Source organism: Kogia breviceps, chromosome 10 (genome assembly GCF_026419965.1).
Source record: "Kogia breviceps isolate mKogBre1 chromosome 10, mKogBre1 haplotype 1, whole genome shotgun sequence".
Classification (NCBI taxonomy): Eukaryota; Metazoa; Chordata; class Mammalia; order Artiodactyla; family Physeteridae; genus Kogia; species Kogia breviceps.
The window spans coordinates 81,439,003-81,464,823 of record NC_081319.1 but is presented as its reverse complement, the minus strand read 5'-3'; positions in this window follow the sequence as shown (position 1 = coordinate 81,464,823).

The window sequence follows — 25,821 nt, the reverse complement described above, 5'->3', positions numbered from 1 at the left end:
AACTTCAGAAAATATATGTGTAGAATACATATATTGGGACAAAATACACTAAACTGTTGAGCAATTACCGAATGGTTAAGATATGGTGATCTCTATTTTCCTTTTTATATGTGCATCTTCCAGATTGCATCTTAGTCTTTTGTACTTTTTAAATCATGATGCTATTTAATAGAAGTAAAGAGGCTGATCTGAAAAATCAAAACTCTCAAATCCAGTGAAATAAATGTATGTGGTTTGCCCATGAGACAAATTTTCCTGTGATGCTTATATTTATGCAGGCAGGAGCTGAGAGTCATTAATTTACCCAGAAGATTGAATACCTTAGGAAAATGACTGCACATTCCGAGTTTTTCTATGTTACTGTAGGGTCCTTTTCTCTAAAATGTTGCAAGGAACTTGTCTCTTGTTTCTCATCTACTCCCAGACAACCCGCCTTATCATTTTCCAACAAAATGATCAATGAATAACCATTGTGATAACAAATGTTTATATATTCATCCCTTAGAGAAGTAGTACATTTGCCATTTTCCATAGACCTTCTCTTTGCTTTCCTAAAGGGCAAAAAATAAGCAACAGAATAAACAAAGAGCTAGCCATGGCTCCAGGTGACTACTCATATTTAAAGATCCACAATAAAAAGATGTTCTTTTTATTTATGTATTGATATATTGGACACATCTCCCTTGTAGATGGTGAGCTTCTGGGACCTACAAACAGCGTTTGACATTTCTGTACATAGTCTCAGCAACGAGTACATAATTTAAAAAATGAATTTCAGAGCTGCAAAGACTTTAGAAATCATAGAATCCCCTTCTTTGGCAATTGAGGAAACTGAAGCCTGTAGTGAATAAGGGCTTTTCTCAAGATCAAACAAGTTAATGGGAAAACTGACACTGGCACCAAGGTTTCCTGATGTTCACTCATATGGGGAAGAAGAAAAAATTCAACCTTTCTGATTTAGAGAAGACATCTTTTCTAAAATGAAACTACACAGAATCAAAATGTGATGAAAATGAACAGTAATACAATAGCTAATAGTGCCAGGTTAGGTTCTGGGAGACGCAGCGCTTAAGATAGGATGAAATGTGCAAGATATTTACTGGGAGAAATACCTGTGACCGTAAAGAGGAAGGAGTAGAGAGGAGAGTCTTCAGATCACCATGCAGGTCAGACCTGTGAAGGAGAAAGGGCAGGAAGAAGGATTAGACAGGAACAGTCTCAGACTGCAGTACAGTTCCAGGAAATTTTCAGCTAGACTGTTGGCGAGTACTCAAACCCAATTTACCCAGTAAAGGCGCCCCATGTTTTGTGGGAATGGCTTTCATTGGTATCTTTGTGTTTGGTCACTGGAGCAGGTTTCTGGAAGCCTGATATTGGCACAAACTCAGTAGATCCAGAAATTAGCAGCTGGGGTTGTCGGCCAATTATACAGCCTGTAGGAGAAAATCTGGGTGTGACATTTTCATGGCTATCACACTTATTGGGGACTTACTATGTGCCAGACACTGTGATTAAGTATTTATATGCATTATCTTATTTCATCATCAAAACAAATTTATGGCATGGATATGATTATTTCCACTTTACAAATGAAGAAATTGGGACTGAGAAAAGGTTAATAACTTGAGCAAGATTACATATTTGGTAAATGACAGAGTTGGTATTCAAGTGTATGTAGTTTAACACGTGAGGTTACATCTTTGTGCCACATATAACCCATGGCTATGAAAGTTTGCATAAAGATAAGGACCCCAATGCTGAATATTCCATATTACTAGCACTAACTCACACCCAATTAATTTGAAAACAAAAAGTATACTAGCCTTAGGAGTCAAGAATTTCCCAGTTTATACTAACCAAATATTTTACACTCTAAACACTATGAGAGAAAGATAAATAATTGAAAAATCATAACAAAAATATTAAATTTGATGACTAGAATTAAATGCTAGAGACCCTACAAAATTCTTAATCTTCTCAAATGTCTTAGTGTGCTACACTCTATATTTCAATGTGAAGGTAGAGGAAAACGTTGCTGTCTCAGAGACTAGAAGCCTCTATTGTTAATGACATCTAAACTACCTGTAGCTAGTGAACATCCTCTTCATTAATCCCTAGATAAAAATGATTAAGTGTCTTGGGATTCCAGTAAGAATCATTGTCTACTTTCTTCCCTTCAGTTCTCTGTTTCCTGCCCCTCTGTGTATTTAGGGAGTAAAAGGATGGGTTGTAAAATTGATTCTAAAATACATAACTATATTCAAATTCAAATAGTATTTCAAATAGACAACCATCTGAAGAAATACAGAATTCTGTGAAACACCAATTGGAAAATTACAAGAAAACAAAACTAACCAACCAAATTAAAGACAGCAAAAAACTACAAACAACAAATTTTCAAAACCAAAATACCCACATAGATCCTTGTAATATCTAGTGGTTTGTAAAGTACAGGGAAACGTATGCTTTCACTTACACATGGAATCTGGAAAACAAAACAAATGAACCACCATAACAAAACAGAAGTAGAGTCGTAGATACAGAGAATAAACAGATGGTTGCCAGAGGAGAGAGGGGCAAGAGGGATGAGAGAAATAGGTGAGGAAGACTGAGGTACAAGCTTCACAGTTACCAAATAAATGAGTCATCAGTATGAAATGTACAGTGTTGGGAATACAGTCAATAATAACTTAATGTCTTCGTATGATGACAAATGATAACTAGACTTATTGTGGTGACCATTTTGTAACGTATAAAAATATTGAATCACTATTTTGTGCACCAGGAACTAATCTTATATTTATCATTGAGTATAAGATTAATTATACTTCAAAAATAAACAAGCAAACAGACTCATAGAAAAAGAGGTCACCTTTGTGGTTACTAGAAGCAGGGAGGGGAAGGGAAATTGGATGAATATAATCTAAAGTTAGAAACTTCCAATTATAAGAAAATAAGTACTAGGAATGTATTGTACCACATGATAAATATAGTTAACACTGCTGTACATTATATATGAAAGTTGTTAACAGAGTGGATCCTGGGAGTTCTCAGCAACAGGGAAAATTTTTTTTTTCTTTAACGTTGTATCTATATGAGATGATAGATGTTCACTGAGCTTATTGTGGTCATCATTTCATGATGTATGTAAGTCAGATCATGCTGTACGCCTTAAATTTACACAGTGCTGTATATCAATTATATTTCATTAAAACTGGAATGAAAAAAGATACAATGAAAAATAATTGTGCGATTTGTTTCAAATTTTGTACAGAAGCAAAATAACGTTTGCAAAATGTAACGGAGCAACAAGAGGAAAGCAGCTGAGGCAATAAGCAGGGTAGTCTAGGACTCCAAACCACTTCACATGTCATAAATTCCAGGTTTTTTAAGGAAGTGGTTCACCGAACAGAATTTAGTCTCTGAAGCAGGCAGCTCTGCAGGACTACAGGATGGGGTCCTGTGACTGGGCGGGGAGGGAGCAGCTGGGCTGGTGGGGGTGGGGGGCACAGACAACTGCAATGAAATGAAAGGACAGAGTTTTGTTTTTTAAAAATATGTGAATTCAGACTTGTGTATTTGTGCACTTGTCACAAATAAACAAAATAAGGGATTTGTGAGTGGAATTGGATTTTCCAATTGGATTTTCTTGAATGAAATGTTCAAGAGTTAAATCCACTGTTCGACATTTTTCCAAATAGAGGCCAAGGAGAGTAATTGTGGAACTAATAATCTACATGTGAGGGTAAAAGGAAGAGGGACAAATTGTCCGTTTCAAAGGCTCAAGAGCAAAGAATTTTATGCTTTTTTTCTCTTCCTTTAGACCTCCTTTTCAACTGAAAATAGGAATATCTTGAATTGCAATAATATTTAAGATTTCAGAATAACGGCCTCCAGAGTGGAAAATTTCCTTTTCTAATTTTCCCTAAATCTTCATCTTGATAAAAAAAAAAAATGGTCTTGGTTAAGAAGGATGATTGTAATGGGTAATATATTACAAATTTTCTAAACTACTAAAGTTGTGATTCTCAAAAAAAAAATTTTTTTAAGTTAAAAAATAAACCTGTGTATTTGACAGCTTGTGGGATCCTGTAGATTTCTTAATTTTCCTGCTGGTCAGTGTTTTTGTATTGTTTTATTTTTTTAAAAAACAAGCATTGTTAACCAATTCAAGTCTCTTTGTCTTTTTTACTTTTAAGTATTGCTCACAAAGAACAACCATTGTAAGTTGAATTGGGCTGGTAGTGACTTTAGCAACCTACTGATATAAACAGTTTCCCTTGTTCCTTTTGCTGCGGAAGAGTGTGGTAAGGCTAGTTAAGGGGTAGAAAAGGAATTGTTGGCAACATTCTTACCTACATCTCCATTTATCCCACCACTCCCAGAAACAGGTGGTTCATTACTATTTTTTTTCAGCAGAGCTCTAAGGTGGAAAATTTGGTTCATAGTCCCCCTAGCCTCAATCCTGAAGGAGTTCTCGTAGCCATAGTAGGTTGCAGGTTCGTATGAAAAGATGCAATGAGATAAAAAGCACATAAAACATTATTTTGATGTAAAATTGCACAAATCCTATCAAAATGTTTGTCAGCACTGAAATGCTATGATTGCCTTCTTCATTCTTAGCTTTGTGGCATGTGGTTGGCATGTGAACAAACATTAACCCAAAACTTTCCTATAAAGACTAATACTGATGTCTGTATTTGAGGACACATGAGCAGCAACTAGCACTTTTGATTCAGAGCATTGAGAAAGGACCGTTTTAACGAAAGCTCCTTTTAAATACAAGTCCTATTTTAAATAGATGAGTCATGTGAATCTATATGTTAATGTTGATGTCAGGATTGGATGTTTGCTGCCTTTCAGTTTAGAAAACTCTAAAATATTGCTTTGTGATAAATTAGATTCAAACTTAAATGATTAGAGGGGGTGACTTGCTATATAATTAACATTATAATATAATCGGGTCACATCTCCTGATATTTTTATGAGATTACCATTATTATAATCATTTACAGACCTCATGCACCATTGATAGTATATTTGCAATGTGCATTCAGTATTTGAGAACTTATTTTGAAAAGAGGGTTATTTCTACTTTATGCAGAAATCCAAGTTTTACTAATGACCTGATCAAGCATCCCAAGAAACTCTTAACAATAGGGCACATATTCCCAATGATGAAAACTGTACTCAATTTAAATACAAGATGAATATTAATAGGATGCTTTGTTCCCTTTCAAATGCCTTCCCCGTTTTACTCTCTTTCCTGGGTCAGTGGTCTTTAAGCTGTGTTGCGATTGGTTTGTACAACCTTACCTTTTAGAGAATTATGCATAAAATCCATAAAAATCCTATGAGACTCTCTAGAATAAACTGGATTAATTCTGATTAATTCCTGTATGTGCTGAAATGCTCTTCCTCTTGCTATGCTGCATGCATTCAATTATGGGAAATGGGAACGCTTTAAAATACCACATTCTGGCGTGAAGTGTTTTGAAAATCTTTGGGGACATTAGTTTGCCTTTAATAACAAGTCCAGAATTGTGCCTACTGGGCCTTTCCCCTGGAAACAAAGATTGTATATTGCGATAAAAACACAGTATTGTCATCTGGCTGATGTCTGTCTAATGGAGAATAGCTCAGGAGAGAAGCACAGGAGAGAAGAGCGGGAGAAGCCAGAGAAAATAGGCATTCAAAGGTGAGAACTATCTTTTTTCCCTGGAAGATAGCTTTTTTAAGACAAGAAGAAAAAAGCATTTTATTTTTCAGTCCCTCTCTCCCCAGGCTTTACAAAACCTAGATGCTCTGTTTTCAAGTTGGAAAATTAGAGCCATAATTACCTTAAAAAAGTTTTACTTGTCAGAATTGCTTCTCAGCATGTAAAACACCGCTTTGTAGTGTCTCATGCCACTATTTCACTTCTGTAAGACATACCGTGGAGAACAACTTGTCCAAAAGAGTCAGTATCAATGCTTTTCCTACCAGGACAATTGATTCTAGGAACTTTCTACTTTCTTTTCCACTGGGCAAATCTTTGCTACTTTTTGGAGGATGACAAATGTAATTTAATTCTGAAATATCCAAAAAGAAACAGAGAACTATATGGATTTGGGATTGGTTCTACAAAATAAATTGAAATTCAGTGGGTACAAGTGCCTGGTAATAGGTTTAAGGGCATGCCAATAAAATACAGTTTATAAAAGTTCTGGGCACAAAGACATAGATAGAAACATTTCAACATGAATAGCTGATAATGAATTAAAAATGACTATCAACATGGTAGTTTTCATAGGAAAAAAAGAGGAAAATATTAAATAGGTAAGGTTTCTATCCAGCAGTTCCCAGTATCTCTATAACTTCAAAGTTTCCCCTTTTAGTAGTGCCACAGCAAATCCATCTTCCCATAAAATTAATTGTCTATGCCTTTTACTCACTATTAAAATCTGATTTCAGAAATATAGACTATTAGAAAGACTCTGAAAACTGGGATATGAAGTAAGGCATTAGTTCAAGACATGGTTTTGCTTCTTATTGACTGTGTGTCCTTGGGCCAGTGGTGTCCCGTTAAATGTCTAACAACAGATTTTCAGGCAAAAAAAGTTTGAAGTGTCTGATTTCCTTGGTGTATGTAGTCCTACCATGGCCAGTGTCCTGAATGTAGAGATGAGGATTGTGGACAGTTGGCTCTCATGACCTGAGAGGAATTGACTTTATCATATTACTGCCTTGAACAGATATATCACTGTTCTGACTCTTTTCTCTTTTGTAAAGTTGAAATAATAATGTTTATCTCACACAAATAGTTGAGAGGATTCAATGAACAAAAATATCAGTGCCCTAGTTTATCAGAAAAATGTATTAAGATTAGAGACCAATGTTGAAAGCCCATGTAAATTCCTACTCAACATTTCAGTAATGCCCAGATAGAGAAGGGATATCCATCACACTTATGAGTATATAAAACTAGGAAGAATAGTTGACAGCGTGGAAGACAGATTGTGAGTAAAAAAATATTTTGAAAGATTTGAGTATTGGCTATATAACAATAGAAAATTTACTGGTAACATCTACATCTACATGTGCAACTAAAAAAAATAAAACACATAAGCGTTAAACTGGTGAGGAAGAACACATTTTAAAGGCAGGCTTAGGTGTTTTGTAAGAAAATTACTTTTGTTTCTGCAATTGATATGGTGTCACCAGAGTTTACAAACTCAGGCTAAATTGAGGCAAGTTAATTCAATTAAGAAAGTAAGAATTTCTCTCCAATTAATGGTGGCCAGTCCACATATAGAAAATCTGCCTTTTGGTTCTAAGGGCTAACCATTAAGAATAAAACAGAAACATACAGCCCATGAGAAGTAGATTGACTAGATCCAGACAGGACTTAAAATATATATATTAATTGAAGGAATTACAAATGTCTAGCTTGGATAAATGAAGATGCAATGAAAATGTGATTGCTAACATTAAATATGTGAAAGTTCATCTTACATATAGTTTCAAAGATTAAAAACCAGCGTTGAATAGTTTCAGGAAAACAAATTTTTACCTCATCCTAAGAATTTTCTAAAGATGAAGTTATCTTCATTGGGAAACTGGGTTCTCTAAAATGATTGCTGGTCAGATGGCAAATAGATGACCAGACGTGAGAAGAATGGGATTTGAGAATGAGAAGAAGCCTGGTTGTACTTTATGCCATCAAGCATTCTTTCAGTTTTAAGTTGTTATATTTTTGAGTTTCTGTTTTTAGAAATAAATGGGGAAAAAAAGAATGTTTTCTGAAGTCTAGGGGTGGAGGACAATCTTGAAAACTTTCAAAGTTAACTTGTCCCCTTAATTTCAAAATATGTTAAAAACATCAGCATGAAAAATCAAGGGGGCTAAAAAAAAAAAAAAAAAAAAATCAAGGGGCTAAGAATGTGACCAAAAGTCAACTAACTACCTGAGAATACCAAAGGGAAGAGCTTGGTTTCTGGGGACGGTAACAGCAAGGGAAGCATTACCATGAGTGGAATTTTACAACGTGATGTGTTAACTATTATCTTCATTCAGCCAGTGACAGTCATGACGTTGGATGTTATTATAAAAGGAGTCATTTTTTATCCGCACAAACTGTGGGCTAAGACTGAGTCATTTCAACACACACATTCAGATCTCTGAAGAACAATGCATGTTTATTGATCATTTCCTGGTCCCTCGTTATGAGGGTTATTTAAAAAATGCCCAGCGTACACTTGTAGTTTGAGCAATACTTGATCTGGGGAAATATTTGACTTTTCACCATCCATTACATGTTTCAGATAAACTTACATTTTCTGTTACTGTTGCTCTACTTTACATCCATACAAATCCTTGGCTTCTTTCCTTCCCTAAATAGACACTGTCACCAGCTGGGTTTCTCAGAATGAAAACTTGGTACTCATGGAGCAAGGATAGTTTTTTTCTGTTACCTTTCACTATCATATACATTCTCTTTTGCTTAGGTTAATCTTAAATTCAATTATTGGTCTCCTGAGGAAGAGGCTTTGGAAAACCACAACTAGAGGTGTTAAGATTTTTTAATTGGCTAATCCCTTAACCTTGGTGTCTGCCCCTTGTGCTTTGCCCAAGTTCTCAACAACTACCGTGCGGTGATGTGAAGATTTGTCTAAAACCACTGCAGGCATGGTCTTCTGAGGACTGCCACTAGATTTTGTTATTAAAGCCCTGTGTCCTAAATTCTAGAAGTTCTAAGTGTCTCTGAATGCTTAATCAGGATGTGTTTCAGGCCCTGTGCTTGAGGGTATTGGAAAAGGTCATCAGCATCCTTGGTGCCTGCTTATCTTGAATGTGTAGTCAGCCTGAAAATTAAGATAAAAATTATGCAACCATTAATCATTGGTTGATTGTTGCCCCCAATTTGGTGCTGATGAGCCTGTAGTTGAGGGGATTTTTGTCAGTCCAAATATATATTACTGGAATGTCTCTCTGATTGGCCTGTTTACATTGAGAAGTGGTAAACTTCTGAGCAGACAGCTTTGAGCAAAAGCTTAAGATTTCTTCCCTACATCTTTCTGTTAGACTAGAGCTTCTAATCCCTGTTATGAATGTTTAATGTGCAGGATTTGAAGAATCACCAAATGGGATCACACAAACCTGAACCAAGTGAAGTACCAAAATCTTGAACTTAAATTCTACTCTTTAAAGACTTGTTGGAGGCTGCCAGATTCCTTTACCTGACAAGCCAATTTTTACCTGATGGGTTAAGCTCCCAACTCTCCTAGTTTCAAAAGTCTTAGTGGGTGTTTTTCCAATTGCTCTGAATCTCTGTTCCTTGCCAAATTTGCAAGCCGCTTCCTTTTCCTCACTGATACGGGTTTCACTAATTGGAATAGGTTGGGGAGTTGTGACTTATCTGACAGTAATAACTTCAGCAGAGCTCTTTAGTCCCCTTTTCCCTGGCTTTTCTCTAAGGCCTTCTGTGTCAGTGGCTGTGCTTTCTGATGACCAGCAGCCCTATCATCTGCAATATTCATAAATACTTGCTTGAAAGTCTTCAATATTTCAGGCAGTTACCAAATCATTACTTACCTTGAGAAGAATGCTTCAGAGTTACCAGTGGGAGTTTATATCAACCTCAGTGTCTTTCCCCCACTCTATTCTTGCCTTTGACAGAATCTCAGGGATCAGTTCAGCCACATTTTAGAGACCTTTTTTTTCTTCAGGGATAAACAACATTCCCTATGATAAATCTCAGAAAATGACATATATTTGTTGAGTGAATGGATGGATGGATGGATGAATAAATTATGTACTTTTTAAAAGCTAGCATGCTTTATAGAAATTCTTTTAACTATGGTCTGCAGACCACGTGCAAATGAATTCTCATAGGTGCTTAATAAAGTATAGTCTAGTGCCCCATGGAAGGCAGCCCCAAAGATGGCCCTCAATGATCTCTGCCTCCTGGTCTGTACACTCTTATGTAGTTCTCTCCCATATTCTATCAGGACTGATCGAATTCAGTAGCATGTAGCAGAAGTGATGATAAATCACTTCTGAGAACATAGAAAACGGATTTGTGGTTGTCAAGGGGGAGCGGGGATAGAGGAGGGATGGATTGGGAGTTTGGAGTTAGCAGATGCGCAAACTGGTATATAGAGAATGGATAAACAACAAGGCCCTACTGTATAGCACAGAGAACTATATTCAATATCCTGTGATAAACCATAATGGAAAAGAATATATATATATATAATATATATATACACACACATATATATATATCTGAATCACTTTGCTGTACGGCAGCAATTAACACAACATTGTAAATCAACTATACTGCAGTAAAATAAATTCACCAAGAAAAAGACACTGTGGCTCCCAGCTTGGTCACTTAGCCTCTCTCTTGGATGACTCACTTTGGGAAAAGCTGGCTGCCAAGTGGAAGAGCCCTATGGAAAAGCCCACATGGCGAGGAACTGAAGCTTTCTGGAAAAGACGAAAGAGAATGGAGGCCATCTGACAACAGCCACATGAGTAAGATACCTTGGAAACAGCACTTGCAGCTCCACTCAATTCTTCCAGTGATAAAACCCCAGCTGATAGCTTTACCATAACTTCAGGAGTGACCTTAAGCCAGAAACACCCTGCCGGGTCACTTCTAGATTTCTGACCTCAGAAACTGTGAGAGATGATGCATGTTTGTTGCTTTATACTGCTAGGTTTGGAGGTGGTTTGTTATGCAGCAATAGATAACTAATACTAATACATCATGTATCTACTGAATCAATATCCAGACAGAAGGGCCCAGGAAACTTTACTGTTAGCGAGCATCCATCACAAGGTGACGAGACCTTTGCATATTGGCATTGGAGAACCAGGCCATTATTGGTGTTTTTTAAGCTCTAAATAACTGTAGACTTCCATTTTTCACTAATTCACTGCTAAATATCCCTGATCTTTTAACCTGTGAATGGCTTTAGTTTCTTCTCAGTGCTATTACGGTGCCTAAGGACTTTCTAAATTTTGTTTGTTGTAATGGTTCTGCATTTCTCAAGCCCACTTTTGAGAATGGAATTCTATGAGTTGGGTAGATTTAGGCATTTGTAGCTTAATGTGGTTTTCAGAATGACTCCTGAAAGGATGGTTAACAACTAATTGCTCTGTATCTTTAAATCTAACCACCAAAATCAAAGAAAACTCACTTTACCATAATTACTTGGATGAACAGGAAATGCTTAGACTTCTTTCTCTCCAGTCCACTTTTCTTTACCAAAGCATGGGACCCAACTCTCTAAGATCAAAGAAAATCTTTTCTCTTTTTTTTTCAAAGCTAGCAAGCCATTAATATCCATCCTGTAAAGTAATCCAAATGAATATTTCAAAAGTGACTTGTATAATTAGCAGAATTTTACAACAGTGTCAGCATTCATCTGAGGACTGTAGGGGAGTCAGAGGAGCCTGGGGTAGGAGCCGTAGGCAGCAGTGACTCGGTAGAGTTGCCTTCGTTTCTCTGAATTGAGGCTGCTTTATTTCGGAATCGAACATGCCTTTTTTCTTTATAAAACAGGAATTAATTAGAAACGCTAAAGAGTCACTTTGTAATTCTGAGCATTGTGAGAATGAATATTATTACCGTCACCTTGGGTTTCTAATCCCCAAAGTCCTACTTTATTACTTCCCCTACTTTATGACTTCTTTCTACTTTATTGCTACTTCCCGTCATATCAGTCAGAGTTCAATCACAAAAGCAAAACCAATAGGAGTATAATAAAATAAGAGATTTATTGTAGGGTGCTACACTTTTGTGGAAGGCACTAGAGACATGAGGGTCCATGAATAATGTTGAAAGATCTAAAAAATTGTCGCTAACGAGAACTCCTGGAACACTGGCCAGTGTGGACAAGTCAGAGCTTGCAGCCAGAGTGAGACCACGAGGGAGACCCATGGGAAGCCCCACAGATGCCTGGTGGCTCCTTGTACCTCCTGCTTCTGTGAGTTCAGAGCTAAGTGTCTGGCGATGGGTCTGTGATTGAAGTTGGTCAACAAGGACAGAAGTTGGGAAGAAAGGTGGATATGAAGTGAGGAGAGGGATGATTCGGTGGGCTGTTCCAGTTTTTATGTTACAGTATTTATCTGTTTGTCACTGCATCTGACCCCCAAATTGTCAGACTAATGTTAGCAGCTTCACACTAGCCTACTTGCTTCTCACAACTTCCCTTTTGCCCAACTTTAAGCTAGACCCACATAGGGAAAGAGATTCTGGGAAACATAGTTCCCAGTGTAACCAAAATGACAGTAGAACAATCCAGTGCCACCACCTTCTCATCAAAATATGAAACCTTCATGTTTATTTTGAAATTTGTGGTTCACAATGTAAAAGTTGGTATAAGATCACTGGCTGTAGTGTCATGAGACTTGGACTGCATGTAATCTTATCTTTTTCTTTTTTCTTTTCTACTGAAGTATCGTTGGTGTACAATATAGTGAGTCACAATTTTTAAAGGTTATTGTGATTTAGAGTTATTATAAAATATTGGCTATATTCCTCGTGGTGTACAATATATCCTTGCATCTTATTTTATACCTGTTTGCGTCTCCTAATCCCCTACCCCTACCTTGCCTCTCCCCACTTCCCTCTCCCCATTGGTAACCACTAGCTTGTTCTCTATATATGTGAGTCTGCTTCTTAACTAACTTCATGAGTTTAGTCTCCTTACTTTCCTTCACTGGGCTTCAGTTTTCTCATTTTTATAATAGGTAGTGTTAGGTAGGGGTGTAGTGAACCAAGAAACTTTAAAATAACTTCTATCCATGATACTCTGGTAATTCTAGACATTTCTCTTTTTTTAACTAGACACTCTTTTTCAGTTCTAGCTCTTAAATTCTATGGTTCAAAGAAGCAGTTCATATCTAATAGAGTTCTCCTTATTTCTAAACTACTTACCTTCCATTAAATTTGCTCTATTAACCCCTGTAAAAATCATCTGCACCCAGTTATATGCAGAGAAGCAAAGATACACTGAAGGCTGCTCTCTTATGCCTTAAACACACTGTGGGTCCAGAACTAGATGCCTCAAAGAAATGTGTGTGTGACCCAGAAGTTTGGAAGGGCATTCAGCTTGGCTATACATTGTAATCATATGAGGACATTTAAAAAAAATACAGATTTCTGAATTGTACCACTAGAGATTTTGATTTAATTGATCTGCAGGGAAACTCTGGCATCATTACTTTGTTTTTTTGAGCTCCCCAGGCAGAGTTAATGTCCAGTCAGCATTGAGAATCACTAAATTAGATGCTCTGAAAGGAATAAAATATGACTCATTTTATCTGTCAATAGCTATTTGTAAAAACAACCTCTTCAGACTCAAGTTCTATGATTTGTATCACTGTAAGGCTGAGAGGTCTGAGATTCTTAGGAAAGAATCTTTCCAGCCAGCTAAATCAGTGGGTCTACTTGTGGCTGCTTTCCATACTGTAACACACCTGGGTAGAATTCTTTAACGATAGATCTCATACACAATGGAATTGAAAGGACCCAAATCAACACCATGAGAAAATCATGGATTCATTATTTAAGTAGTAGAAATACGATCATCAGATTCTTACCCCTGCCTTCTGTTGGTTCTGCTGCTTTTATTCTTTTGTCTTCAGTTTATTTTTGTGTCATTGTATTTGCACACTCATGCTTTGGATAACACTGCTGAGTGGGAAGCTCTTACCTCTTTTGCACCCTGTCCTAAATATATACATTGTTAATCTGCAGATGGTTCAGTTTCAAGATGCTGTACTAACCTGGGCACCATTTTCTGCACTTCCTCTTTAGCCTCCAGTGTCCATAAAGATAGACCTCATGCCTCACAATACCGTAGTTTATTTTAGTCAATCATAGCCACAAGGATCTTGTCTTTAATAGCAATATTTGTTCCTGGCTGCACTGGCCTTCTTGGTTCAAGTGACTGTACCTTCAGTAACTAGTCTAGCCTTAGCTCAGGTTTTAATAATTCTTCTAGTCTTGACTCCCTTCATGCATATGAGGTGGATATTAATCTTGACAACATAAGCTTGAAGAGGAAGAAGTAATTTTTTGGTGTATAGTTAGGTGTTCTCTGAGAAATAATAAGCTCATTTTTATTCTCAATCTCTTATTTTTCTCTTGGCTTTAGTTTTTTAGATTCTGTCTTCTCTCGTAATGATGTAGCAAAAATAAAATGTGCAAAAGCTCATGGTATTTAGATTGATTCTGTTCATGTATTGAAAGCTTGTTCAGTCCTTTCAAGTATATTTCTATATAACTAAATAAACGAGATGAAGGCCTTAAAATTTAGAACTTGAATTATGAGAAGATGACTAAATATAATACATCCCCAAAGTGTCACATCTTTGCTGGCAACAGTGAAGATGAGTATCACAATAAAAGTATCTTTTATAGCTACCCTTTCGGAACTCACACCCAGCAGACTCATCTGGTCAATACCTCTGATTCCGTTTTAAATCTGACTCTATGCTGGGCCAATAGGCTAGCCCATCAGAAGCATTTGACAAAGTGAAACAGAGCAAGTAATTAAAATAACTAATGATTAGCAGAGACTTATGATCTGTCAAGCATGGCTCCAAGAACTTTGCGTGTATTAACGAATTTAATCTTTAAAACAATCCTATGATGTAAATGCTCTCATTATTCTCTTTTTACAGATTGAGGAACCAACCCAAAACACATTACAAAGAGGGGTAGCTACAGTGTAAATCTGGAAAGACTGCACACAGTGTCCAAGTTCTTAATTCACACCACCATTATTTCATCCATCCTTTATTCCTTCCATCCATTCATCTATTCATCCATCCATAAAAAGATGTACTGCCCTGGAAGTAATGGTATACTGTCTACTAAAGTGTGCTGGTTATTCTGTTTGCTCTTCTACATCCATTGTTTATATCACCTGGATTCTGTCACTGGCTAATCTGCTTAGACTTAGCCAATGAAAACTTCCAGCAGGAGATAAGATGATGGAAGAGAGGAAAGCCCAGTATTTCTTCCCCACAGGTCTCCACTTCGGTGCTTTGTCTCTGGGCATAGCTGTATTCTTCCATGACTACTGGTTTTGCCTCGTGGCCTCCTCCTCCACATTTCCAATTCCTAACTTATGTCTTTTGGCTCATTGGACTTGTGTAGTTTAGTCTGAACTGTGTTCTTTCAAAATTGCCAACATTGTAAAATCGGGTGACTTGAAACATACAGAAAATTAGAATTCTGGCTTCTCTTGAAGAATAAAAGTTCTGACAGGACAGAGTCCTGTATTGCCATAAGGTGAAAAGCAGCTGGTGCTGATTTGAAGCCATGTTCTCTTCCTCTGCCCCACCTGCTTTGTCACCTGCCTGATACCTGTAGTCGTTTGAGGTTGCCACCCCTTCTCTTGTCACTTGGATCGCTACTGGCTGTTGTACAACCAGAGCAGCCCTTGTTCTGTTCTGACATTGGGAAGCAGAATGAAGTTGGCAGAGAAGATTGTGTTCCCTAGAGATGGAGAAGAAAGCCTTCGCTTTTGGCTTCTGGTTCCCAGTTGCAGTTCATCCAGTTAACAATGGAAAATATAAGGTTTCAGAACAATCAGGGATTCCGCGTTTCAGTGCCACCAGAGGAGAGTTTGCTTCTGATTGTTTGAGTAAAGTGTTGAGTTTGGAGAGTAAAAATTTAGGCCAAAGTCACAAATGCAGAATAATGATTTTCTACATTGTATAAACAAAAGCCTAAAATTTAAACATTAAATGTATTCTTTCACAGATAAGAATTCTTTCTGGGTACTGGAAGTTTGTTAGATTGGGTACTCAAATTCTAACACTTCAGTAGATTCTTAAGTGCACAAGCTGTGTAGCTTCCTCTTCGTTTTTTCATTAACCCATACTTTCTATTTTTTCTTGCTAAGTGAATGGCAGGAATATTCATCTTCTTTATAAGGTTATGGCGTGCATTTCAATTGTGTTAAAAACAAGCAAAACAAAATCTGGAAAATGTTACTTTGCAATCAGAAATGAGATACCAATTACTGCAAGATGAACTTACTCATATTTTTGCTTTTAATATTTTCCTGAAATAACGTATTTCAAGATTCTTACCAATATGTTCATTTTAAATATGTTCTCTATGGGACAAAAGAAAAGAAAACTAGGCCACAGGGAGAGAGTATAAAAGTTGCTTCACTTTTAGCTTTACTTTCAATTGTTTCCTTGCAAAGGCTGTAGAATTTGAAGATATTTGAGATTCCCATAATCCTTTAAAATGCAAATTTATTTTACATTTTTCTTCTTGGGAGATCTTTCCTAATCTAGCAGCTCTTAATAAAATAAGCATCAAACAGCAGACTGAGGTGTTGATTTGTGTTGATTAACGTATTCTCCCCACTACAACTTCTCACTGCTTTTCATTTCATGGAAACCTTTGCTAATGACACAAATGACTCCTGTCTAACATTTGAAATCTCAGAACTGATAGGCAAGGGAAGGAAAGTGAGTGACATGCTGAGTAAGCCAGAGTAGGCTAAATAATTTGCCATAAGTACGATAAAGAAAAACAACTTTGCTTTACTCTTCGCTGCCTCTGAATTCTTAAGAGCAGAGCAAATATTATGTGAACAACACCATGAAATGGAATGAGGTGTGATGGCTAGATTCCCAGCAGAAGAACTGTGTGAAATAAACTCTATGACCAGAGATCTTAAAAATAAGAGTGAAACTGACATAGCCATTTGGTAGCTCTTCACTGGTGAACGTGTCTCTTTATTACATTTGTCTTTTTATCATCATCATCATTATTATTTTTGTAATATAATCATCATTTATCTATTAGCATCATTTCTTGGTTGGAGAAAATTAATGTCGGAAACCAGAATGCTTTGCTTAATTTTTACCCGACCCAGTGCCAGTCAATATTCACAGAATTCCCAGCGCCCTGTCAGTGCTCTTCAACCCTTGCTCTCGTTGAGTCGTTCTTAATTGACTCCACGGAAGCAAATCCAATTTCTGCTCTCAGCCCTTGAACACATGTGTGAAGACTGCTAAATTTAAACTATTTCTGCTCAATTTTGTGCTGTCAACTCTTGACACACCAGACAGAATGAGATCACCGGAATTTGCTTTATATCTTATTTTAAGATCATGTAATTGGAATGATTTTGTGCCATTGTTTCAGGATAGTATTAAAGTGATATCCTAGAGGTGAAAAACAAATACATTATTCGACTCCATCATCCAATCTCTCTGAAACCACCTTCTTTGCTTTGTCTGCATGACTTGATTTATATATGAGATATGTGTCAATAACTTGTTTTTGATGGGTGCAATACTGCCAGGAAAATGGATATAATTGAACATTATGCTATAAAGAGGGGCATGAAATATAATTCAGATGGGGTTCATGACACTCGTCCCTCATCTGACACACATTCTTTTCATTTCCAATTTCACTGGAACAGCAAAAAAGTGGTTTCCAATCTGTCCCACCTCATAAAAATAGACCTGTGTTTAATTCTTCAGGACCTGAAATTATCCTTTGGATATTGTCAACCAGTCATCCTAGGAAAATGTTCCTGGCCAAAGTAATAGAAATATTCTAGGTATTGAGATGGCTAAAATATTACTGTTACCTTGCTTTTAATGATTGCACGAAATATTGCAGAAAACCAAATGTGATGATGATAATGACATAGCTTGCCACTTTTATTTTTTAAAATTAAATTGTGCCATTTTCTCACCAGTATATGGCGGTTTGTGAATATAACATTTTTTTTTTAATAGGAAGAGACCAATCACAGACCCTGACATATATGTTTTAATATAGTAAAGGAACTGTGTTTGTCAAAGCCAAAAGCCTCATTTAATTGTAACCAAGATCTCACATAAAAGATGTTAGTTTTATTTATGATTATAGTTCATGATGGATCATCGAAGTTTCAATTAAAATCTTATTCTGGCTTTCTTGATCAGCAAGTTGGATTATAAATATTATATCTCTAGAGCACAGCAGCCTGATAGAAAGTTAGCCGCCTAAATTTTAGACATTTGGACATTTTCTAGCAGAGGCCATTAATCATGTCACATCAGGCTTGTTATGAATAAACTAAATGTCCTTACAGAAATTAGAGAATACTCGTCAAAAACTTGGGCATTGAGTGAAGAATGATTTTTAGTTTAAGATTACTGGGGAAAAAAAAATTACAGGTCATCTATTTCCTTAAAAAGCCTATTGAAGAGATAATAAAATTTATAATTTCTCTGTCCCAGGCTTTGGAAAAGCTGAATCTGTACCATCTCATGCATGCATGTTCTACATACACTAGATAATAAATGCATAATTCCAAATTTGGCAAAAAACAATAAAATCTAATATGAAGCTTATTCTTTGGGGCTTACTCAGAGAGGTTAGTTATTTTACTTTTATATTAAATTTTTTACACTTTCTTCTGTTCACAAGTGACTCCTTGGAAGCTACACACTATGGATAAGGCTCTGTGGACCATATGTGTGATCAAAGAGCCCCATTTGGTGGTGAAATCATTGGACTGAAAATCAACCACTGTCAACATTAAGAGGATTGTCCACTAGTAATTAATGTCAATTAAACTCCTGTGATTGTTGATAGATTTTTATAAATACTATATTTTAATTAGGAAAAAATATTTGAATCACACCTCTCTCTCTTTAAACTGTTCAGCCATCAATAGGGGAAACACAGGGCAAGGATTAATACTTACATAAATTGTGTTCTTGCATAAACATAGTAGCTACTGAGAGCAGGAATGGTCTAGAATAGAGTATTTTCAAACAGGTATTTTGGCTGATTCCCTCTACCGATAGGTTAAAGATCAACTCTGGCTATTGAACATGACCAGTTGTAACAGGTAAAAGGTGAATTTGTGTCTCCCTAAGGGAGACACTTCATAGTTAATGTTTTCCCCTGCATCCCTTCTCCCCTAATGGCAGCTTGACTGACGCAAAGCATAGTTTCTTTACGTGTATTCTCAGAAACTCCTTGAGCAAATGAGTCACACCACAGCGAGGAATCCTCCTAGGCTTGAAGCCTAATGCAGACGAGGAGAATTTCTTAGCTGACAGCAAAGGATTGAAATAAAGAGAAGTGGAGGGAGTAGAGGCTCTCGATATTTCTCAAGCATCTACAACATGACAGACACTGTGTTGGAAGATTTATGCATACTTCTTGAGTTAATTTTCAGCAGAATTGTGAGTTAAGTTTTCCTAGTTCATTTTGCGAGCAGCTGAAATGAAACTCAGAGAGGCTAAACAATTTTCTTAAGGCAATACAGTGAGGAGCCAAGGTGTGTCTGGCTCCAGTTACAAGAAGAGTGTGTCCATGAACTGTTTCCATTATACGAGGCCATCTTAAAATTTATAAAAACATACATTTCTCGAACTGTAGCGTGAGGAGAATGCAAACTAGTACACTTTATAAATATGTAAGATAATCTGCTTTATAAGACCAGTGTGAATACTTTCTCTGCTGAAAACCTCCACACTCTACCCATATCCTTCATTTATCTTAGAGTTGGGCATCTTTCTCACTTGGACACATTGCTTTGGAAGCATTTGTGTTAATGTTCACTAATTTTCTTTTCCACTTTCTGTCTTTTGTTTACCTACTTTTTGACTCTTGTTAACAACCCCTACAGGACACTAAAAAAAAAAAAAAAAAAAAGGAATTAGTGTTATTTAATGTTATGAAAAAGGTATTGGGAGTTGAAAACAATACCCTCGTTAATGGATTGATTTTGCCTGTAGATTCCTATCTCTCTGACAAATTTGAATTTAAAGTTGGATTCCTTTGGGACCCATCACCATAGATGCCATCTGTATGTTCTAAAACTTAGCCCGTGTACCTAGGTTTATAAGCTTCCAAGTTTTTGTAAGTCTAATTGCAGGCTGCCTTAGTCTCCAAGACACATTAAAATTGAAATAGAACTTTTCTCAAAGTGCTTTTTTGGGTATTGACATAGGAAATCAACAATGGTTGCCTAACGGTTCCTCAAGTTGCAGCGTGAGTTTGCTGTCACCTGCACCAAAAGAAAAAAAAAAAGAAACGTAGGTAATTGGTTCCTGACCTACTTGTGCCTCTGTCAGATGAAGCACTATTATATATCTATAAGTGAGAATGCTTCACTGTGTGATTTCTTTTGTTGAAAGTGCAGCTAGATAACCATCCTTTGTGATTCAAGTATTTGAATAATCGCTATGAGATGAAAAAGTACCATGTGTAGATAAAAAGTACCAAGTGTAGATATAGTATATAAGTAGCTACAAAAATTTTAATATCAGTAATGTGATGTTGGAAGAGTTTGCTGTCAATACCATTTATATGTTAAATGTATTATTAGTAGATAGATCTACTAGAATCTTGATATGAATTTCATGTGGATGCTGAGACTCTCAAAGGGCAAATTAGGCTCTATGGAATTGCAAATCTCTCTTTTCTATTGCCTCATTAACTTCATGATAAAGAGTGACATTTATTATCTGGAAATATATTTTTTTAAAGTGTGTGTGTGTGTGTATGTGTGTGTGTGTGAGAGAGAGAGAGAGAGAAAGAGAAAACTCAGTTTCCCTCTTCTTCCTTTCTCTTATTTTTCCAGCAATCACCTTTCAAAAAGGAGGAAGAAAGTAAGAGGAGGAGGAGGAGGAGGAGGAATAAGGGAACATGTTTAGCCTTTATAATTTATAAAGGTACACAACTCATCCAGGAATTGCAGAATTACATAAGACTAGGAATCAATCATTTTGAAAGTCTCTGTTATAGAAGTTCTTTACTCAGTCTTTAAGTCTTGTGACCAAAGGAGACCTTTCTTTCCCATTACCCATCTAGAGAATGTTTCAGAGTCCAGCCCCCCAACCCAAAAAATGAACACATGTCTTTACTGAGCTTTCTAAATCATCTTCTAGGTATGATATTTGCACTTACTGTGAGATACTGGCCTTAAATCACGATTGGGACAGGGAGAGAGAAGGGAAGCACAGGGAGGTAGTGGCCCATTATTTATCATGTTATCAAGCCCTGTAATCAAAAGAAATCATAAAGACTGAGGATAGAGAAATAATGCATTTTTAATAAATAAGAACATTTCTTCCATGTGGCACAGGAGGTAAGGACAAACTATGGCTTTTTTGGTCTACAATAGGTGGACAAAATGTTCAGTTTTATGTTCTAGATGCAATCATACTTCAAGAATAGGAATTAAACTCAGCGTTTATTTTGTCCAAAGTCAATAGATGGATACATTTCAGAGTATCACAATGATTTCTGGGTAAAAAATTCTGCCTCTATAAGCAAATGAACTAAATTAGACAACCTTTCACTTTTAGATGGCTTTGGTTGTTTTAAGTTCTTTGTATGGTGAGCTGAACTTTTGCCTTTCTATAATTTTTGTACATTTCCTATTGGCTAAAGATACATAGAACAAACCTAGTTCCTAGCTACAGTCCACCAGTGTCTGAAAATATGTGACATTCCTCTTACATTGTACCTAAGGTTCAAGTATGCAGGTGCCACTGGGGGTCATTTGTAGTATATTAGCTGACAAGCTAGAAATACACTTATATCTGCTGCTATTATAGGCTATTCCACATTTCTACTCTCAGATGTTTTTGAAGTTAATAGTATCAAGTGTCCTGGCAATTTTCATGTTGCTCTAAAACTAGGGACATGGTTTAACTGATTTGTGGTTACAGGAAGTTAAACAATTGTGTTTCAGGAAAAGATTGTCCCTTTTAGGGACAGAGAATAACCTTTATCTAGAGATTCAGTTGTTATGTTCATACTAATGTATGCAAATAAAATCAGAGTTTCAGTAACTACTGTGCCTCTAAAAGGTCATATTCTTTTAATTAGAATCAAGCAATTAATTCTAAATGTTTCCCTATATTTTTCCGGAAGCATTTCCTTTCATTACCAAAAGCCTCAGATTTCTTCCCATTCTATTTTTTTAGCATATGAAATATAAAAATTTGTGCTTTGGTTCATCCTGGAATTAATTGCCCCTCCCTTTAGCGCATATCAATTCAGTGTGGCTCTTTGGGATTTTATGGCTTTTAGTGCATGTAATACTTGTTGATATGTAATGTTAGGACAAATTTGAGTGTTCGTTATGATTTTGACACCTTGAATCCGATGCCGCTGACTTGACTAGGAAATTACAAATAATAAAGCCTCACTCTAACATAAATTTATTATTTTTAATTAGTTATGTATAAAGGGGATAAATCCTAAAAATGTTACCAAAAACTTCCCTGCACTAATAAATATAATTAAGCTAAAATTCAAATTCAAATTTCTTTAGCACTGGAATGCCCTCAGCTCGTACATTGTTGTTGCTGTTTTTTTTTTTTAAATTTGATTGACAATAGCCAAAGTATTATTTTAAAATGACTTAACATGCTGGATTACCTTTCTTTTGTTATTACTTTACTCTCTCCTCCCTCTCCACTTTCATGCTCAAAAAATATTAAGAATATTACTCATTAATGCTTTTATTCATTCCTTTAGTTATCCACTCATGTTTTCAGTCAACACACATTTACTGAGTACCTACTGCATGTTAAACATTAGATGAATGAGCTTCTTCCCTCCCCACAAGGAGTTCCCAACTCACTCTCCTGCAGCCTGTGTAGTAGATAGGAGCCAGGTCTGAGCCACTGCTTCTGTGAGCCAAGCTTTGCTTTAGAACAGTGCTTGTCAAATCGTAATGTGTGGGGCTACCCTGGTGGCGCAGTGGTTGCGAGTCCGCCTGCCGATGCAGGGGACACAGGTTCGTGCCCTGGTCCAGGAAGATCCCACATCCCACATCCCACATGCCGCGGAGCGGCTGGGCCTGTGAGCCATGGCCGCTGAGCCTGCGCGTCCGGAGCCTGTGCTCTGCAGTGGGAGAGGCCACAACAGTGAGAGGCCCGCGTATCAAAAAAAAAAAAAAAAATTGTAATGTGTTCATGAATCACCTGGGAGATTTAGTTAACGCTCCGATTCTGATTTGGTAGGTCTGGGTGGGGCCTGAGATTTTGTAGTTCTAATAAACTCTTGGCCCAGGGAACATACTTCAAGGATCAGGGCATTAGATCAGAGAATAGATCTGATTCCTTTGAATTGATTTTTCTGTCCATCACAAAATCAAGACATTTGCTTTTGTAAATGGAGATCATTTTGAAAGGACATACTCATATTATTTTAGTTATTATGAATTCATCCTCTTTGCTTTTATGGCACTTATCACACTGTAATATCTTTAATTGCTGGTGTCTCTTTTGCTGAATTTAATTTCCTTGAGAATTGACATTAAATTCTATTTAGTTAGTGTTTGTACCAACTATCATGGTGTTTATGGCTCAATCATTATGTGATGAATGAATGTAGTAATGCTTAACACTGTCAGAGTAACATCTATTCTTACTTGCTAAGGGTCAGAAAGAGGCCTTTTCCTCTTTTCTTTTTCCCACTCTGGTCTTAATTCAGCTAGCCTTCCCACGGAGTGAAATGTTCAAAATTGAGCTAGTGTTGGTTTTGATGTGAGGTGGAGGGACTGTCAGGATTTTGAGAAAGGAACAAAAGCAAACAGGAAGTCTTATGTTCCAGACAAGATACTATTGGAAATGAAAGAACTATTAGGTTGCCAAGTGTCTCGAGTGGGGTGACTGAAAGCAAAGACCAGAGTTAATGGAGACTGGGCAAGGTAAGAAGGTGTGTTAGAGAAAGTCCCCTGGGGAAACCATATAACGAGGAAGCCATCAGCTGTGCTGGAGGGATCTGACCCATACCTTATTTTCTAGTCCTGAATTGTAGTGTCACCAGCGATATGGAGGTCAGCATGGTAGGAGCTGTGGAAAGTATGTGGGTGAGGGTATAGGTTTCTACCTGATCCCTGAATGGTGAGTCCCAGACAGATCCTCTCACCAACCAGCCAATGGCCTTATAATTTTCTTATGAGTTTACAAAAGCAGTCACACAATTATTTCAACATAATAATAATAGCAAACTCTTATAGTCTACTTTAGTGAGTGGATAGACATATTGGACTGTAGAAGTATATATAAATGCATTCTTTGTAAGGCACGGAACTAAATAATTTAAGAAACATAGCATGTCAGAATTATTGCTTTACAGTTAATATAACACCATATTTTTCCTTTGAAATATCATAATAATATTCATAGTTACACTTACTTAGAGCTTACTAGGTACCTGGGGTTTTTCTTAACGTTTTACATATATTAACTCATTTAATCCTTCTGAGAGAGATACTATTGTCACTATTTCATAGATAAGGCAATCAAGGCACAGCATGTTTGTGTAATTCGCTCAAGGTTACATAACAGTAAGTGGTGGGGTGGATTTTGAATCTGGGCAGCTTTGGTTCTAGTGTCTTTGCTTTTAACTACTACATGCCACTGTCCATCACATAAATAATTGTTTCTCATAAACTTTGAATGTGAGAGACATACAACTAAAATGGATCCATTTAAATAGAATTAAGAAGACAATACAGTTCTCATTGAAACTGGGTAAATAAACAGGAGGTGGGAAGTTCAGATCCACAGAGTCAAGGATTTATATCCCTAGAAAGTCAGACCAAGTGGTGCCACATTCTGTTCCTTTGTGTCAACAGTATATCATGTATGCTTCGTAAAATGGTTGCTGAGAAACACATATCTATACGTATACAACACATTCCATGATGGTTCTCTTAATATTCTGAAGGACAAAATGGGAAAATATGAGCAATCCTCTAATCCATAACTAATTGAACAACTATCTGAAGAGTATCTAGCAATGGATTGATGCCAGGCTCTATGGAGATCTCTGGAATGGGGATTCTCCACTTGGCTCTCTTGTTCAGCAGTTTGTTCAATAGTTAGAATGATGAAAGAAGAAATGCTTACCACTTCTGTAGGTAATGCAAAGCTAGAAAGGGTGGCTATTAGTTTAGATGATAGCCACATGCCTGAAAAAAGATCTCTCCAGGTTGGAACTATGGACTAAAACTAATAAAATGAAAATTTACTGAGTTATTATAAAGTCTTGTTTATTGCATATTTACAGGATAAGGAAATTTATGTCAAAATTCCTGTGGTTTTATTTGCCTACCTGCTCAATATGAGCCAGTATGGTGTTAACAGATGATTTAAAAAGTTAATGCAGGGTTTCCCTGGTGGCGCAGTGGTTGAGAGTCCGCCTGCCGATGCAGGGGACACGGGTTCGTGCCCCGGTCCGGGGGGATCCGACATGCCGCTGAGCGGCTGGGCCCGTGAGCCATGGCCGCTGAGCATGCACGTCCGGAGCCTGTGCTCCGCAACGGGAGAGGAAAAAAAAAAAAAGTTAATGCATTCTTAAATTGCATTAATAGAGGTAGAGAGTCAAGTTCAGGATAATAATAGTTTCACTATAATCTGAACTGCTCAGACGGTGTCTTGAATATTATATTCAGTTCTGTAAGCTGCGTTTTAAGAGTTGCTGAAAAGGTGGATTCTAGTCACCTAGAGGGTGACTAGAATGTTGAAGAGACTGGAAACCATAGTGTTTAAGAAGTTGAGCTCATCTAACCTGGAGAAGAAACTGATAAGGCATTATGAAAGTGCACATTGTAAAATGCTTTATTTTTCTTGAAGGGAGGTGATAATTTGGTGTAATTCTACTGAGAAGTAGATACGATAGATTAGAAAGTAAAGGATTAGGTATATTGTTACAGTTATGGCTAAGAAAAGGTAGAATAAGGCACCTTGAAAATAACGTGGGGTGGAGCAAAGCAAATATCATTTCTCCTTTTTGTTATAATAAAAACTGTTTTTAAA